General features: G+C 36.2%; 1 long non-coding RNA gene and 2 other non-coding genes across 4 annotated transcripts; 2 read left to right on the top strand and 1 right to left on the bottom strand.

Annotated features, from left to right (window-relative positions):
- Nucleotides 1–14,148: 14,148 nt before the first annotated feature.
- Nucleotides 14,149–15,441, top strand: LOC127565662 (uncharacterized). 2 transcript variants are annotated; one of them, XR_007954994.1, is made up of 3 exons: nt 14,149–14,469; nt 14,559–14,800; nt 14,915–15,441. It is a non-coding gene; the product is annotated as an uncharacterized LOC127565662 (long non-coding RNA). The 2 variants fall into 2 exon arrangements; XR_007954993.1 differs by having other exon boundaries at nt 14,902–15,440.
- Nucleotides 15,099–15,171, top strand: Trnak-cuu (transfer RNA lysine (anticodon CUU)). Its single transcript has one exon. It is a non-coding gene; the product is annotated as a tRNA-Lys (tRNA).
- Trnar-acg (transfer RNA arginine (anticodon ACG)) lies at nt 15,290–15,362 on the bottom strand. The gene has a single exon. It is a non-coding gene; the product is annotated as a tRNA-Arg (tRNA).
- Nucleotides 15,442–17,997: the final 2,556 nt, after the last annotated feature.

Below are 17,997 nucleotides of genomic sequence, written 5' to 3'. Positions count from 1 at the left end.
GACAGACCACAGCAACCACCAAGGATATATGAGCACTGCAGCATCATCATCATTGGCAACAGCAACAGCAATGGCATATTTGAGCTGCATATTTGCTCATTAATAGCGATAAGCGTGTTAAAGTTACAGTTAATGCGTAGACATAAACCTCTGTAAGAGAATAAAGCTCCGATTACCGAACCACCCCACTCCGCAACACTACAGTGGGATCATTGTAATTGAATTAAATGCAATTAAAATACACTTGTTATATATAACAAATATATATATATGGATAACAAATTAACCAGAATTGAAAAAGTACTTTAAAATTTTTAATATTTTTTGTAAGTTAAACATAAGTCCATATTAATTTTTTTTTTATATTTTTTTTTTAATTTATAGTATTGATTAAACAATTCGGTATTTAATATAATATACATATATAATATACTACAACATTAAATTAAAGAATACGGATCTATTATTCTGAGGATATTTATAATACATATTTTGTAACACAAAAAATAAATAACGAAATATAAAAAATTGTATTAAAATTATTCACATTAATGCTATTATTTCTAAAAACGTTATATTATAATTGCTTGATATTTTGTGTTATTCACTAAGAAACTTTTGTAGGGAAATTGATAGAAAAAGTATAATATAATGATATAAGCAATGTATATTTGTAAAATACATAAAAACTTAAATTAAATATGTGCATAAATTATTACTCAATAATTAAAACCAATTCATGTTTTATGAGTTGCAAACAATTTATGGATTAACACATTTTAAGTTACTAGTATTATTTATATACTCTATATCACATATATCTATAAATACATACATATATATATCACAAGTATTTTATTAGTATACAAGTTTCGTCATCACTCTAACCACTGTGCGTAGACCGCTCAACCCTTTCAACACGCACTGTGCACGCAATTCATTAAATTGAAATATTTTTGCAGATCGATCATTGTGCCGGAGACGAGTCGTGGGACGAAGAGTCCTTTGTGAGCTGAGCTACCCCGTTGCAGACAAATATGCAAGCCTTTTAGGCACCAATTATTGAATGTGACTGGGCAGCAAGCACAGTTGCGCTCCCACTCCAACTGCACACCCCCATCTCTCAGATCTATTAATCTCTTTTATTGTTGTTCAAAGCGCAGAGGATGGAACAGGAACACTTGTGCAAATATCAGCAGCAGCAGCAGCAACAGCAAAGACGATGCCAGTTTTTGGGCATGTGCAAAGTCAATGCACAAATATAATGAGAGACTGAGGGAGTGGAGGAGTACTATGCACAGTGTAATATAGAGAGAGAGAGAGAGAGCACTCACTATACCTATTCCCCAGCACGCAGCACTCACTCACCCAATTTGAGAGACCGTCAAAGATGCCGCGCGTGTGTTTTGGACACGCGTTTGCCGGCTTACAATGCACGATGTTGTTGTCTGCTTGGGGGTTGGGTTGTGTCTGTGTATGTGTGTCGGTAAGGGTTGCTTGCAATCCACATTTACAGCGAGTGTGGAGTGTGGGTGGTGCGTTGCATGCATGCACACATTCACATCTTTGCTGATTGCATTCCCCGGCTTACCTACTCACCTTGTTTGTTGCACAGCATGGGCGAAGTCCTTGCCAGCTTTACCACGTGCGGCGACTACGTGCCGAGGTATTGATGTGGGTTATTGTTATAGGCCTTTTACCGTTATTAACATTGCGCACAAATTGGTATAAATTCTGCGAAAACGCACGACACACACAGAGTCCGCTCCTCCTCACTCCACAGTGTCCACAATGGATCCACCACATCCACCCGAACAGGTTGTAGGCGCAGTCAAGGATAATGGGCGCAGGCAGGACTCATGCACATGCTGTGACCCCGCTGGGGGTTGTGGTTCTTGATGAATACTACAGTATACATACACATGCGAGTACTATACGCAGACGGGTTGTCTGCACAATTGTTCTTCGAGTTGCGACTCAACTTCAAGTAGACGTTAAGGAGCGAGCAAACCCGAAAGAAGCCAGCCCAGAGCTACCAACCAACCACACGGCACACAACGCACTGAGAGATGTGTCAAGCACTGGTCACAGTCACCGGGATGCATTCATCTTCGTCCCCCATGAATGCATGAATATTAAGTCCGCACTCTTGACAAGCTGGGAAATACTTATAAGCACTCTGATAACTTAAGGATATTGATTTTGATCAAAGACAAAGCTGTTTACTTGATTGAAAGCTAAGATACCATGAAGGTTGTTATTATAATACTGATTATATTATAATACTGATTACTTCAACATAATACTCTTTTTTACTTTTAAATTTATTCCATATCATACCAATTGAACTTATCATTTAAACTTTGCCTTACAAACTAATTTCTGTTAAATAAATTGTAATTAAATGTTTCTTAAAAAGTTTTTGATCATGAAAATTGTATTCTGAAGACTTCAACTCTGTTGAAAGATCGTTTGCATCTTGAGTCCCCCGTTGATTTTTCCAACTTTGACAATTTATCATATGGAAGCCTCCTCAGTGCCATACTCCAAGTAATAGACACCTCAAAGAGAAGCGTAGGCGTTTCATTATGTCTAAGACTTGTACCATTAATTATTTTATTTGAAAGTAGAATCAGTTCCATTTTCTTTGGGCATTATCCCAGCTAAGATTTTGTAATTTATTTTGATGTACTCGTACCTCATGCTAGGATTACCCGTCACTTCCTTTAACAGCAATTTTTGTTCTCACAGCCTGCGTTGACATTCCGCTCAGTTTCTTATGTTAGCCCATCTTGGGAGCTACGCCCTAATTCCAGCTATTTTTTAACGGCCTTTTCTTCGTTCTCTCACTCTCTCATTTTTTCCACCATTCGAATTTTTCAAGTGATTTAGTGCAATTAGTATAATTAACACAGCTCGTAAGATGAGACTAAGACGACATTTGACAATGAAATGTGCGCCACATGTCTTTAACCAAGTTTCTGCGCTTTGCTGTTCTGTTCTGTGCTGAACCTGAAACTGAACCCCGTAACCGAACCCATACGATGGATGCTTAAGCCGACATGTGTTGCCGCCTTAAGTACCCAAAATGATTCCCCGGAAAGAGATTCCCTCAAACAGAGCAGAGCTCAGTGTGAAATTTGAAAATAAAAAGAACTTCAAATTATTTATTTTCCCATTCAGCGAAGGATGTGTTCAAGTCCTGGAGAGCACGTCACATAAAAATCTCTCAACCAAAAATAACTCAAAGAAAGTACAAATTGCGTGAGAGGTATAAAATCATTTAATTAATTAAACCTGCTATTTTATAAGGGGTACAAAGTCTTTTAATTAATTAGAGCTATAGCTGTTATCCTTAAATAAGTTTTAACAAGTCATAATAGTAGGACAAAATTGTTATATAATTTTAAGCATTGGTTTATTCAAATATATTTGTTAATATACATATATAATTTGAAATCCTCTATCTCAATTTACTTTTGCAAAAAAAAAAAATGTATTAAAACTTATAACTTTAATACATTTGCATTTTGAAAGTGCTTATATAATATGTGTATTATCTCATATTATTTTAATACATATGTACCTTGTTTTAGTTAAAAATATATATTGAGTGTAATATTTAGCTGTTAATTCTTGACCTTGATCTGATTAAATTCCCTGCCCCTTTTATTTTATTAGTTCATGTAAATTTCATTAACGAAGCAGACAACTTGAAGCTTGTAATGCAACTGGTAAACTGCATTAATTTGAAATTCGGAGATATGTCTGACGTTGCAAGAGTGATGATGTTTTGAGGCAATGAATAGTGAAAACATTTTCAGAAGGCCACTCGTCAAGTTGACTGTACAAACAATTGGATAATTGGAAGTGCTGTTGTCCGATACGTTGGTAGCTTGTCATTAAATAGTTGCGCAAATTGCAAGAGTTGTAAGTCAGCTGCAGATAGGCGAAGCACTTGCATGGGGCATGCGGCATGTGGCATGTGGAACGCAAGTTTCCTGTGCGTCACAAAAGTCAACACTTTAGAGCAATTCTGAGCAATTAACATTGACAGTAAATATGGAATTTGTGCAATGCAAAGGCCAAAAATGCCTACGAGGCAAAGAGGTAAGAGTGGCATGCTCAGGTATCTCTAGACTCCACCTGAGCATTTGGGCTGGGCACATCCTGCAGCAAAAGTCAACTTCATTTGCAAGTCAACAGGCTGTGCAGAGCACTAGAGAGAGAGAGAGAGAGAGAGAGAGAGAGAGAGAGAGAGAGAGAGAGAGAGAGAGAAAGAGAGTACAGGGAGGTGACACATCAGCAGCATTCATCAACATTCACAGTGAATACTACAGGATGTTACAAGACAGTGCAGTCTGCTTGCTGCCAGTGTCGTCTACCATCAAAGGGGTTTAAGAAATCTTAATAACAATAATCCATTCAAATTATAATTACCAGCAATAAGTTACACTAATATCAACTTTTAAAAGCTGTAAATAAAAAATATTTGTTTAAGATCTTCTTTTCCTTTTCATCCCTACGCAAAGATGGAGTTTTGACTACGTCCCTGAGTCTAGCAAATTTCGAAGTTTACCATAGTTGAAATATCTTTCTTTGCTGTTGTTTCACATAGGCCTGAACTGAGTTGCCGGCATGCGATGTTTGATTTGCTTTGGCATGGAAAAGGGGGACAGCACAGCACAGGACAGCATAGGAGAATGGAGATTGGTTGGGATCGGAACCAGGACGTGTGCGTGCTTGTCAGTGACAACTGGAAATTAGTTTAATAGTCCAACTGTCCAACTGGAAGCAGTTCCATGGCTAAACACACACATTTTGTTGATAGTCTTAGTTATGACATTTATTTTTTAGGTACACACAAATTGCTTTCGTTGTGCAACCGTCGCGTCGTCCCCCTTTGGCTTGTGTCCTTTCTCTCTTCCCAATACCAATAAATATGATACGTGCAACTGTTAAATTAAGCTAATCATATAGAGCATGATAACCATAATCAACTAGTAGAGTCTACATTTCTATAGAAAGAGAACGCCCAATGCATTTCGTATCCCAAAATTACACTTCGAATTCTAAGATAATGACATATTACACTCATTGTTCTGGGCTTTATTTATCAAAAAATATCAATGGGGTGTTTGTTGTCATAAGTTATTTAATATTATTGCTTTTTCATTTGGTAAGTATTTAATTGAAGGTCATGATTATTTACACTCGGGCCTACTTATATTTAGGTCAGTTGAGTACAATGCACGTCAATAAAGTAAATACATGTATGTTGAAGAGTAATTGTTAAAGACATTATACGTTTTGTTTTCTATAAATTTGTAATTATAAAATGTAAACAATCCTTTGACAAACAAATTCCCGTTTTGTTTCTTAAGATTTTTTTTAATAAAATTAAACAAAACAAGTAAGAAATTTACTGTCGAGTGTGCTCGACTGTGAGATACCCGCTACCCATTTTTAATAAAGGCAAAATATTGCGGTATTATTTTCCAAATATACCGAAAATACTAAAAATATTAAAAATATACCAAATGGCATGTTTGGTATATCGATATAGTACACCATTCAAAATATACCATAGACGGCACAATGTACCAGATCGGCCAAAGTAACTAAGAGCCCTAGTAAGTAGGCGTTTTTGCCCATACAAAAGTATTTCTTTAATAAATTCCACAATTTTTATTATTAAATTTGAAACAAACTTGATCTGCGTGCAAACATAACAAATGTTGTCGAAAAAAAATTTGAGCTCTTATAGTCTCTGAGATTTAGTGTTTCATACGGACAGACACACAGACGGACAGACGGACATGGCTATATCATCTCGGCTGTTGACGCTGATCAAGAATATATATACTTTATAGGGTCTACCTGTTACATACATTTCCTGCCGGCACAAAGTTATAATACCCTTCTACCCTATGGGTAACGGGTATAAAAATTTATGTGGCAAGAAACGTCTGATGCTGTCGGGCCTTAGTTGCTTTGCTTGACAATTTGGTATATTATGTAATGGTATATATTGAAAGTAAAATTATACCGATATACCACATATTATGTTGATATACCAAATTTAAAAGTATATTGATATACCAAATATAAAATCCGGCTTATTTTAGTATTATTGGTATATTAACTTGGTATATTTTAAATATAACTCAGTTCTGTTTTGGTTTTATTAAAAATGGTTAGTAAAGAGAGCACACAAACTTGTTTTTATTAACACTATTTATTTAAAATTGAATTCACAATTCATAGTTTTATTACAATACTAATTATTGAATAATTTTTCACTCGATTATGAAAACGATTGCCAAATAAATCAATTTCAAGTAGCTAAATTCTAGAATTTCGTTTTGAATATTATTCCACGAAATACTAATTATTTTACGAACTAAGTCTTAACAGTTTCCTTGTTTTATTATTTTTATATTGCCAATTATTTTAGAGTTGTGTTGAAATTTAGACAAATAACAACACACAGTGCTAGACATTTTAATATTATTACAATGCTTTGTGTAGCGTCTTTGAGCAGTCAATATTTAATTGTAATACAATAGCTTAGCAACCATAAACAAAATGCCTAATCAAATCAAAGTTAGAAACTGAGGAAATTTAATCGCTTGATAGGCTTACCCCCTGCACAGTGCCGCACCCCTCTTCCCTGAGGGGGCAATCAGCTAACCAATGGAAAAATGAAATGCGCAATGAGAATTTGTGCGACATCAAACGAATTTCCCAGTTAATAAATCTCATTCTCAATTGTACCAAATACGTAGTGCTCTCCATTACGCTGCAAAGTGATGCTATGTAACAATGCGGCTCTGGCATTGTGCCAATAAGATGAATGCTAATTTAGTAAACGCAACTGGACAGATATGGATTGTAAAATGCGTTTCGTTTTTAATCCAATTTGCATATAAAATGACACAAAGCCCGCTAAATGCAACCCTTAATAAGTCACCAGGGGACTCGAACGGCGGTCGAGCGAGCACTTGAAAAATATTGTATAAATCCCAAAAGCAGCCCACAACGCACAACGCACCACCAAGGCCACCATCACCATCATGATGAGGCGATGTTTCCACCACTTTACAATTGTCAAGGTTGGGCTCTATTGCTTTCTCAACCATTGTCAACTATAAATATGCCAAAGTTTCTGGTTACCATGGCCCATTGGCTCAACCCTCCCAGCAACAGAACCAAAAAAAAAAAAAAATTTAAGTATTGTCAATATTAGTAAATATTAAAAAATTTAGGGTTGCCAACAAACTTTCTGTGGGGGGTTGCTCTCTGCCTAATGAAATGCTAAATTTCTGTAAGCCGCAAGTATTACAGTATTTTCAAGGTTCGTATTACCCTTCGTAATTCTCATTCTCTGTGTTCTATGCCAATTTTTCACTTTCCTTTCTTTGTGCTATATATTGCGACGTGTGTAATTTTTTATTAAAGACATTAGTCAAATAAGTGCATATTCCTATAGTCGTATGTTATATTCCAATAGACGGGACGATCTGGTTCTCATATAACGCCCGCTGGGCATTCATCTAAAATGGCAAACGCCCACGCCCAGAACCGAGGGCCGAACACCCGTCGCACCACCCCCCAAAAAACGCCGAGCAACAGAGTGCGTCATTTGTTACGTTTATTATTGTATTTTTTTTTTATTTTTTCGCTTACTCGGAATACCCTGGAATACTGCACAAGGAAACGAGTAATATGAAATGATTCCATTTCATTTGAGTTCCAACATATTCGAGAAGAATTTTCAGTTTTACATTACTTAAACTTTTACTTTCACATATAATATTTTTTAATATGTTATTTTTTACATTTTGTAATATATTTTGGTATTAAATGATAAAGAGCGAATTCAGCAGGTAATATTGGTCAGTAATTGTACAATGTATGCGAAACTTTTTTATTCCATTAATTACAAAAACAGCTAATAAATACCAACAAAATACGGGCACACTAAAAAAATGAGTAGTGGCAATATAGGTATTGACGAATATTTGACGAACAATATTTCCCAATCCGAAAAATAGTAAACAGGTATCACTATTACTGATTAGAGCTATGGAACTTATGTTTCATTTGTGGCTGCAGGGTATCCCGCAGTCGTTTACGCCAAGCTGCTGAATTGTTCTTGTTTCCGATATAAACGGATTTGGTTACGTGGCACTGGCACTTGCCTGGAGAAAATTAAACTTTTCGCTTCGCTTTTGTGCAAAACACAAAAACATTTTATGCACTTATGACACTCGCACCGCCCCCTCACATTTCCCCTTTCCGCTTCTCCTGCATCACTCCATCATGCAAGCTTGCAAAGGAAACTAACAGAGCCACCCTCAAACAGCCCTTTTCCTTACTTTTCACTGACTTTTTGTGCATGGACCGAGCCCAGTTTTCTTTTTCTTTTTTTTTGTTTCGTTATTGGTATCGCAACTCTCTGCTCTATATTGGCTTCATTTTTAGTTACTCAGCTGTTCCGCAGTTCTCCCTTTTTATTGTTTGCCACCTCCTCATGCTACGCCGCCACATTTTAAGGGCAGTTGCAACAAATGTGTTGCTGGGGTTAATGTTGCGCCTGGATATATCAGTGTCTGTTTCAGAGTATTTCGTGTATTATTGTTGTCACGATTTGCACATATTTCATAAATTCGGGCATATTGCTAATTTGTGCTCTAAATTTGTGCAAATGTGTATTTATTTGGTTAGGTTTCGGGTTTTGGTTGTGATGGCTTTTTATTGCATTTATTGTTTCCTATTTATCAAATTGGATTTTCAAATGGGATTCACGTTTCAGCTTATTTTGGTTTATGCGATTTGTGGTTGCATTTGTGGCATCAACAGAGTTTCCCGTGTTGGCAAACATCGCTAATCCATGACCAAAAATCAAAGAGACTGCATTGATCAGGTCAATCTGTCAGCATAATTGATATTTCTTTGTGTTTGAATTCATATTTTAATTCATAAATCAAAGCCAATTTAAACCGAAGTAGTTTTTTCAAAGCTTTTCTCGGAAAATAAATACCTCCATATTCTTAGTGATAACAAAACATGAAAACAAACTCAAATCAGTATTTGTTTCATAGAATTCGTTGTTTATTTACTTATCGCAAAGATGTTTTCTTGCACTTATTAGAAAAATTAACTAGAAAAAATTGAAACTTCTGTAGAAGTACTTCAATCAATAAGTTCAAAAACATTTAGATTAACAATAATATTGCTTTGCTTATATTAAAGTTCCAAGAATACAAAAAAAGGTTAAATAAGAGAACTGCTAATATTAAATAAATAAGAGAACTGCTAATATTTAATGTTGTATCCCTCATTTTCAACAAATTCAACACATTTTACTTTATCGACACTTTTAAAATTTACATTGTTATTTCTAATTCCTTACGTCTCTTTACAAGTTGAAGCACTTCAACACTTTTGCAATCTGAAATAACAAAAAACCCTTTGTCGTTGTAGAGGCCTAAGGTAGACTTCCCCCTTAAAGTGGCTGTTGATTTATGCTGATGGCAACGTCAACGGATTCTAGGAATAAGTACATCGATCTATTGCATTCCATGTAAATGACGGGCCAACGACAACCACAGCCAGTTGTCAGCTGTGCTGTTGTGTCCCTTTGACAGGACAACGGGACTGCAGCTTGCACTTCCTGTATTTGCTGCACCTTTTGTGTGCCCGAGGACAACCACCAAGCAAAGGGCCACAGACTAGCGTGAGGTCTAGTCCTGGCTCATTTGACTGCCTGTCACAACAGAATGTTAATGTCCATGGCATATTAATGGTTTTTCGAAATTATCCTTTTGCAACATTGAGAAATTATTCATTTTTACGGGTGGTTTTCATATTATTATTATTGCTATTATTTTCATTATTGAGGTTTGGCTTTGTTCGAGTTCAACAGCTGATGGACCCTCTACCTGATTACAGAACTAACGTGAAATTTGTTTGGGAATCCTAGAACAATGTTAATCTTCAAATCTTGAGCTCTTCAGCCATTTGTCAAGGGGCGCATCAGTTTGTAATTCTATACCCCGACCTATAGCTCAACTCTACCCCTAACTCTCGTCCCATACCTATGTACATATGTATGTATAGCATAAGTGCGTGTTTCTAACACTTTGTTGCAGATTTTGTGCATTTATCATGCATGTGGTCGGACGTCGTGTCGTTGTCTCGATTTGGAAATTGGAGTTGGGATTCGGATTCGGATTCAGATTGGAAATGGGATTGCCGCAGAAAAAAGGGGAAACTGGAACGCGTGCCGTGGCATGTGGCTTGGGTTTTAGTATTAAATTGTTTTGCGGTTGCTCTGATAATCAGGACAATTGTACAATATATTTTATTGGACGGTTTGAGCCTCTAGCTCTTCTTTATTCTCATTCTTCTCCCCAAAATACCATTCAGTTCTTGTATTTTACTTAAATTCAACTTATATATAATTCAGATGAAATATTTGCTTCGATTTCAAGTATTTATCAAACTAACTACAGGTTATTTCATATTAACAGTGGAGTAAAATTTATATCGTCTATAAACTTTTACTTATACAACAAGAAATAATAAACCATAACAAAAATATATGAAATCATTTTACGACGATTCTATCCCGACATTTGAATATATTTTATTTTTATATTCTAATATCTTGAATGTATTTCCCGTCTATTGAAGATTTACTGAGTTTATTTACTTGCTCATTCGATGGCACTTTGCAACTCTGAACTTATCCAACACTTAAAACTGCAAATGACCAAACATTTGTTTGGACCGAGTGCCCTCTTACCTCAACCGTTATTGATCAAATTTGTTGGCTTCAAGATATATGGCCCCGAACCTTAGTGCTACTCATAAAGTACAAACAGAGTCCGGTCAGTGCCTATGATAAATTTGGCATTTCCGCTTTGGAAACTAAGACATCGAAAGGCAAATAAAGGAAGGGATTCTGAAGTCGCTCCCCTGACAAAAAAGAGAAATAGCTGCAATGCATACGTCATTTAACCCCTTTACGCCATATTTTTCATAAGCTTGGCCCACTTGGTGGATTCAGTGTTTGGGTGCGTCTGCCGTGGCTTTTTGCTATACATACTCCCTTCTAAGGAGTATATTCACTATGAGCTGGAGTATGTCAGTTAGATAGACACAGATATATAATATAAAAAAATAATAAAGACAATCTTGATCTACAAAATGGTCTACAAATATCTCATTAGTTTCCAGTTTGGAATACCAAATAATGATGTAACATAGAGAAAAGAATTTATTTATGCCACACTGCTATTTCAATGTTCACATTTGTATGAAATGCAATAGCCTAAATAATATAATATAATTTCAACATTTTTAGTAAGTTTGTCCGCTTGGACATAAACACACTCGCCATTATATAAAAGGGTATTTAAACTTCGTTGTTTACACCATTACATTTTCTCCAAATTTTTGTTCTTTTTTTCTGGTTTGACAAGTGTGCTAAATTTGAGCAGGCCAAAAGGATGCGTCGTCGTCTGGTGATGCTGCCGATGCTGTCCTTCGGTTGATAAAATATATGCGAATGGGGGCGGCCCGCATATATAGAGACATTTATTGATAGATAGCAAACGCATCGCTTGAACCCTTTTACATTTGATGAACGTATCGAATTCCCCATATTGCCAAAAGCTGCTAAATTTATGGCTCTTTGATTTATTTTAACTTTTAACACGCCCAAACAAATGCTGCCAATGAGCCTCGCACTCCGGCTCAGAAAGAGTAGACGGGATGCGGTAGACGGGGGCGTGTCGAATTTTACGGGGCAGTAATGCTTTTTGTTGCTATAGGGTTGCCTATAGGGTTGCCACTCTGAACTTTGTCTCACAAATCTTGTAAAGCTGTTTCGAATATTTATGTTTGACTTATTGAATCTTTAATTGAATGCCGAGAAGCCTCCAAAAAAATTCTGACTTTACTTCAATACATTAAATACATAGATATACTCTATTAAATTTACTAGAAAATTGTATTTCTTATTTTATAGTATAAATCGAAATATTTTGACAGCATTTTGCGACTCATGATTTAAAAGAAAATACCTTTAGAACACTGAATTCTTATATTGTTTCCAATATATATTTATCTAATATTACACTTACTTATTTATTTTTAAAATACATTAATAAAAAGTTACTTAAGAGATCTAAATTATAGACTATAAAGTATTTGTACCGACTTTGCGTAAATTGATTACTTTTTATACCCGCTACCCATAGGGTAGAAGGGTATTATAACTTTGTGCCGGCAGGAAATGTATGTAACAGGTAGAAGGAGACATCTCCGACCCTATAAAGTATATATATTCTTGATCAGCGTCAATAGCCGAGACGATATAGCCATGTCCGTCTGTCCGTCTGTGTGTCTGTCCGTCTGTCCGTATGAAACACTGGATCTCAGAGACTATAAGAGATATAGCTATAATTTTTTTTTCGTCAGCATTTGTTATGTTTGCACGCAGATCAAGTTTGTTTCAAATTTTTGCCACGCCCACTTCCACCCCTGCAAATCAAAAAAATCGAATAACAAGTGTAATTTTAAGGCTAGAGTTGCGAATTTTGGTATATACAATAATTACTATAGTATTTATGATTATTTATTTGGTTGCGATCAGATAAAAATTGTGGAAGTTATTAAAGAAATACTTTTGCATGGGCAAAAACGCCTATTTACTAGGGGTCTTAGTTACTTTGGCCGACAATCTGGTACATTGTGCCGTCTATGGTATATTTTGAATGGTGTACTATATCGATATACCAAACATACCATTTGGTATATTTTTAGTATTTTTAAGTATTTTCGGTATATTTTGAAAATGATACCGCAATATTTTGCCTTTATTAAAAGTGGGTAGCGGGTATCTCACAGTCGAGCACACTCGACTGTAACTTTCTTACTTGTTTAGTTTTGTTAGAATATTTTGTTTAAAGAATATAAGTTTGAATATTTAATTAAATAATTCAATACAATATAATTTAACCTAATGAAAATAATTTAATGGCGTATACATAACTTAAACTTAACTTGGACTTTAACATCAAATGAGATAAAACACAAAAGTAATATTTAAATTATAATAGATTAAGGGGTTCTCCATTTCAGTATTTATTACAAAATAAATTGTCATTCCAGGATTTATGGGTATATTTATTTAGTTCTATTAAAGGTTGTAACAAATATGAAAAGCCATAAACGTTCTCAAGATCAGGTTTATTTTCCAGGTTTTTTGCCGTTCAGACTATTATATTATTTTTTCCTTTAAACTTAAATCACACGAATTCTTCTTTTGAGTCTTTTGGTGCGCATAATTATGCTGTCTACCTTAAATCATTCAATTGTGAGGATGCCATGCATTAACCGCACTTCATTTCCCCCCTTCCAAGTTTTTGCTCATCGTACACCCCAATCAGAAGAGAACTCTATACCATTTGCGTATTACGCTTCATTATGCAGATTTCTTGGCGTTTCGTTATTGTCGTGTCGACGTCATTGTTGTTGTTTTTTTCAGGCCGCCTTATTTGTTATTGTTGCATGGCTTGCGGCTTGAAAAAATATTTTTATTTAATTTATTTATGAATGAAACGGTGGTTGGGTTTGCCGCTGCCATCAGGCAAAACTGGGTAGGCTGGCAATAAAGGCAATTGCCACACACGCCCGTCTCGCCACCCATTCAACCCACTTCGACCCGCCATGGAATCGCTGGGATTTCAGTTTGCTGGTGCCTACCGCATTGTCACATAGATAAGCCGCGTCTGGCTTAACTCATAAAAAAAAGTGCCAGCAAAAGGATAATAAAACAACAACACCAACAACTCAGGGGCTGACTGGATGGCGAAGGATGCAGTCGAGGCTGGCAAAAGGCAAAATCTGAACGCGTGCGGATTTAAAAATTTCAACAAAAATAAACAGCAAATAGTCATAAAAGGCAGCAGCAAATGGAGGAGTCGGCGATGGTGGGAAATATCTCCGAGAAAGAACAACGCCTCACACATGATTCCACACAGAAAAAGAAGCAATTAACATTGAATGATCGAATGGAAATACCCTGCAAAGAATCTTATATCAACACAAATTATAGAAATAAATACAAATACTATTATATAAATAAATACGATTATGTTCGCACACATATTTGTAACCTTGATTTTTAAATCATTATACCCCTTTAAGGCATTTAAAATGTGTACACGGTATAGAACAAAAATATTTCCAAATGGATTTGGTTTGGGCAATGCTTTCAGTTCAGTTCAATATATAATGACAATAATCAAAAATTCTCAGGCTACTCATTCGGCTTTTGTAATTTGCCGCACGCCGTCGAGATACGAGATACAAGCAAGAATCGACACCGAGACGAGATGAGAGAAATGAATTTAAAAACAATTTGCGGTCGGAACACACAAAAGCAACCATGAGGTAAACCGCAAAGACAACAATTAAGCGTAACAAATGATTATGAATAAACATTTTTCTACTATGCTACGGTTACACATACTCCCATGTAGTTCATCACACACAAATCTTTGTAACACAAATCTTTGTAACACAAATCTTTTCTATGTGTGTGAGTTGCCCTGAGAAGCGGAACAACAGCAAAAGGTGAACTCGTTGGCTGGTAATGGAATTCTGGCCGTTGGGCTATTTTTAACCGTACTACTTCCCTTTGTTAACTTTAACTTACCAGCGGTGTGATCTTCAACGAGTTGAAGCAATCATTTGTTACAACGTTTTATGAATGAACGCTAAGGTATTTCTATATTGAATTTATTCATAAAGTAGCCTAAGCTCGCTACACATTAAAACGTATACAAATGAGTTAAAAATATATCTCATTTGTATCATCTATAGATAACCATGAAAGGCACCACCGCACATGGTAACCAAAAACCAAGCATAAACGAAACTGAGAAATCTAAAAATAAATCAAAAGACATAAAACACTTGTACAGAAAAAGCAACAAAAAGCTCGTACAAATTATAAAAAGAAAAAACGTGTGTGCGTGTGCTTAAGCTCAAATGAACTTTTGGTGATCTGGCTATCAACTGCCCGGCTAGCTCAGTCGGTAGAGCATGAGACTCTTAATCTCAGGGTCGTGGGTTCGAGCCCCACGTTGGGCGAAAATCAATTTTTTGTTTTTTTATTATTGCTTATAAAAATAATTGATTATTTTTTTAAATTTTAGGTATGCATGTAAGATTGATTTTCATAAAATAGTATTTTGTGCAAAAAAGCATCCGATCCTGCCAGGAGTCGAACCTGGAATCTTCTGATCCGTAGTCAGACGCGTTATCCATTGCGCCACAGGACCGTTGAATTCGTGCTTGGCATGAATTAAATAACAAGCAAGATTTATTTTATGAGTATTTGTGAGCTTTTGCTTGCGTGTTTGTTCTGAATGAAAAAAAAAAACAACAAACAAGTAATTTAAATTGACTTTCCATTTCACAGCAGTACAGCAATCTCGATACACGACTAATCAAATATGCTATGTTGTACCTTGGAGTGAAAGCTGTTTTGTTAAGCGACCTTCAGCTATTTGCATGCTGCAATGCACACACACGCGTGCCTCTCACTTTTTCTCTCTCGTTCTTGCTCTTCCCATCTCGCTCGCATTTGAAATTCGCTTGCTGCAATGCTAAGAGGAGGTGGTCCAGTGTTTTGGCCCCGTGCCCAGCCGCAGGACAATTTATATTACAAAAAACTTCACGCAAAGCTCGTTGGATAAACAAATAGAGCAGACCGAATAGCCTCTCCTCTCCTCTCTTGCTCTAGCGTCCTCCGCCTGTTCAATTTTTTTGTTTCTCGCTCGCACTGCTCGGCGCCTGTAAAATATTTTCAGCATGCAGTAAAAATTAGAAGAGGGGATAAACAAATACATTTATTACATGCAAATACAACAACAATGACGTCGACGTTGCCATCGACGCTTTTGTTGCGTCAGTCTCGCCAACAACTCACACCAACATCCCCCTCCACCCACTCACCCTCCAGCCCGAGGGCGCAACGCACACACGTGACTTTAAAGCTCGTGGGATTACATTCAACGCAGTTTTGTGCGGGATTTTTGGTATGCAAAAAAGCTTAGGAAATTAATGCGCCGAAGGAAATGCATTTAAATTATGTGGCTGAATGGTTGGCTTGGCTTCGCATGGGTTTGGTTTGGTTTGGTTTACGGGTGGTGGTGGGGGTTTTGGGGTTTCACAGCCGTAGGGAGAGTGTAACCGGAGGTGTCCGTTGTGACAGCCACAGCCACCCGACAACCGACCAAACCACCCGCCCTCCCGCATTAATTTATAATTTCACCCAGCGACGCGACGCTTAACAAATTTAATGGCGGCTTCACAAATGAATACAAATTGCAATTTGAACTTTGAGTTTTACAAATTTCGTAATTAACAGCAAAACATTTTGCATCATAATTTCTGAGCCTTGGCAAAAGTATTTCGAAATTTAATTAAGTTGCATTGGCCACGCCAGATTTGTCCCAGGTCTTACACAGCAGGGAGGCAGTGGGAGACACTGGGGTGTGGCATGGCCAGTTGTCCAACCCTTTTTCGCAAATAAAGTCTTGGGCAAAAGTTTTTTAATGCCTTTTCCAGACGGTGGAAACACATAAATTTCCATTGCCCGAGCAAATAAACATTATGCTGCAGTTTTACTTTTCATTATTTTTTCTGTTGTGCCTTCAAACCACACTATGCAACAAAGTAGAATAAGTTTTATTTTTCACTGAAAAAGCTATTGAGTAAAGGTAAAACTTAAAAATATAATTTTAGATGATAATATCTCCAAGATATTACTTAAAACTCATTTCAATGAAAACGGTGGAATTTTCTATGATCTTCGATTTCGTAAAAGGTATTCTATTAACTGGTCAAAATTTGCCCGATATTATATGTGCGCATAATAAAGTTTCCTATTATCAAATTTGACCGAATCGATTGTTTCTTAGTCTCATTTAATTGTAACTATTTGTTATCTCTGTACAAATTTGATTTACATATATCAAACTAACGTTATATCCGAAAATAAAACATACAAATAAACATAAAATATACATAAATATAAAGTATTTGATGTTTTTAAAAATGATTTGAAGATGGTTGTGTTATTTACCCCTTGTTATTTTTTTTAAAGATATTTGTACTATTATTTGTGAACAGAAAATAAAAAAGTGTTATAATAATCGGACAAATTAGCGAGGCAAAGGATTTCTGTTATATTTATTCACCCACCGTAGATTGGAATTTTGAAAATATCGATTGATTTTTAAATATCGATATTCTAGTTAAACTATTTACCAGTGTTGCCTAGGTTTCTTTACATATTTTTGAATGATTTACATACATAAAATTTAAATCTTGTTTTTAAATGATATTTGTACACATTTTTATAATTTTATGTTGAATAGTGTCATGATTGTTTTTCCTTCTCTGGGTGCTGTGCGCTGATTTGATTCACCTTCTGCTGACGTATGACATTGCAGCATCAATTGTTGAGAATACACGTAATAAAATCGTCATAACGAGTTGCAGAGTTCGACGCCGAGGTTGAGTATGAGTTTGAGGTCGAGCAGCCATTTGAGGCCGTTGCTGTTCTTGGTCATTAACGGCGTTAAGCCCTTGGCCCCCTTACTCTGCACCGGAAGGATGTCGTGGCTGAGTGACGTGTGTGTTTGCACAACTGACACACGCACACACACACACACACACACACACACAGAGGACACCCAAACCATTACAAGAGGCAGCATTCATCCTTGCTGGCATTGTCATTAGCGTTGCTCGAGCGGCGTTATCCCTTTTTAATAAGGTTTACTCAGCATTTTTTATAGTACTGCTGATATATTGTATGTTTATTATGTGAGATTTGGTTTTTGTTATGTGCAAGCAATTGTGCAAGCTACAACCCAACTGAACTTTGATTGGGTTCGTTGGGTTGGG

Source organism: Drosophila albomicans, chromosome 3, assembly GCF_009650485.2.
Source record: "Drosophila albomicans strain 15112-1751.03 chromosome 3, ASM965048v2, whole genome shotgun sequence".
NCBI classification, from domain to species: domain Eukaryota; kingdom Metazoa; phylum Arthropoda; class Insecta; order Diptera; family Drosophilidae; genus Drosophila; species Drosophila albomicans.
The sequence above is the reverse complement of the archived record's forward strand: the minus strand, read 5'-3'. Positions and strand labels throughout refer to the sequence as shown.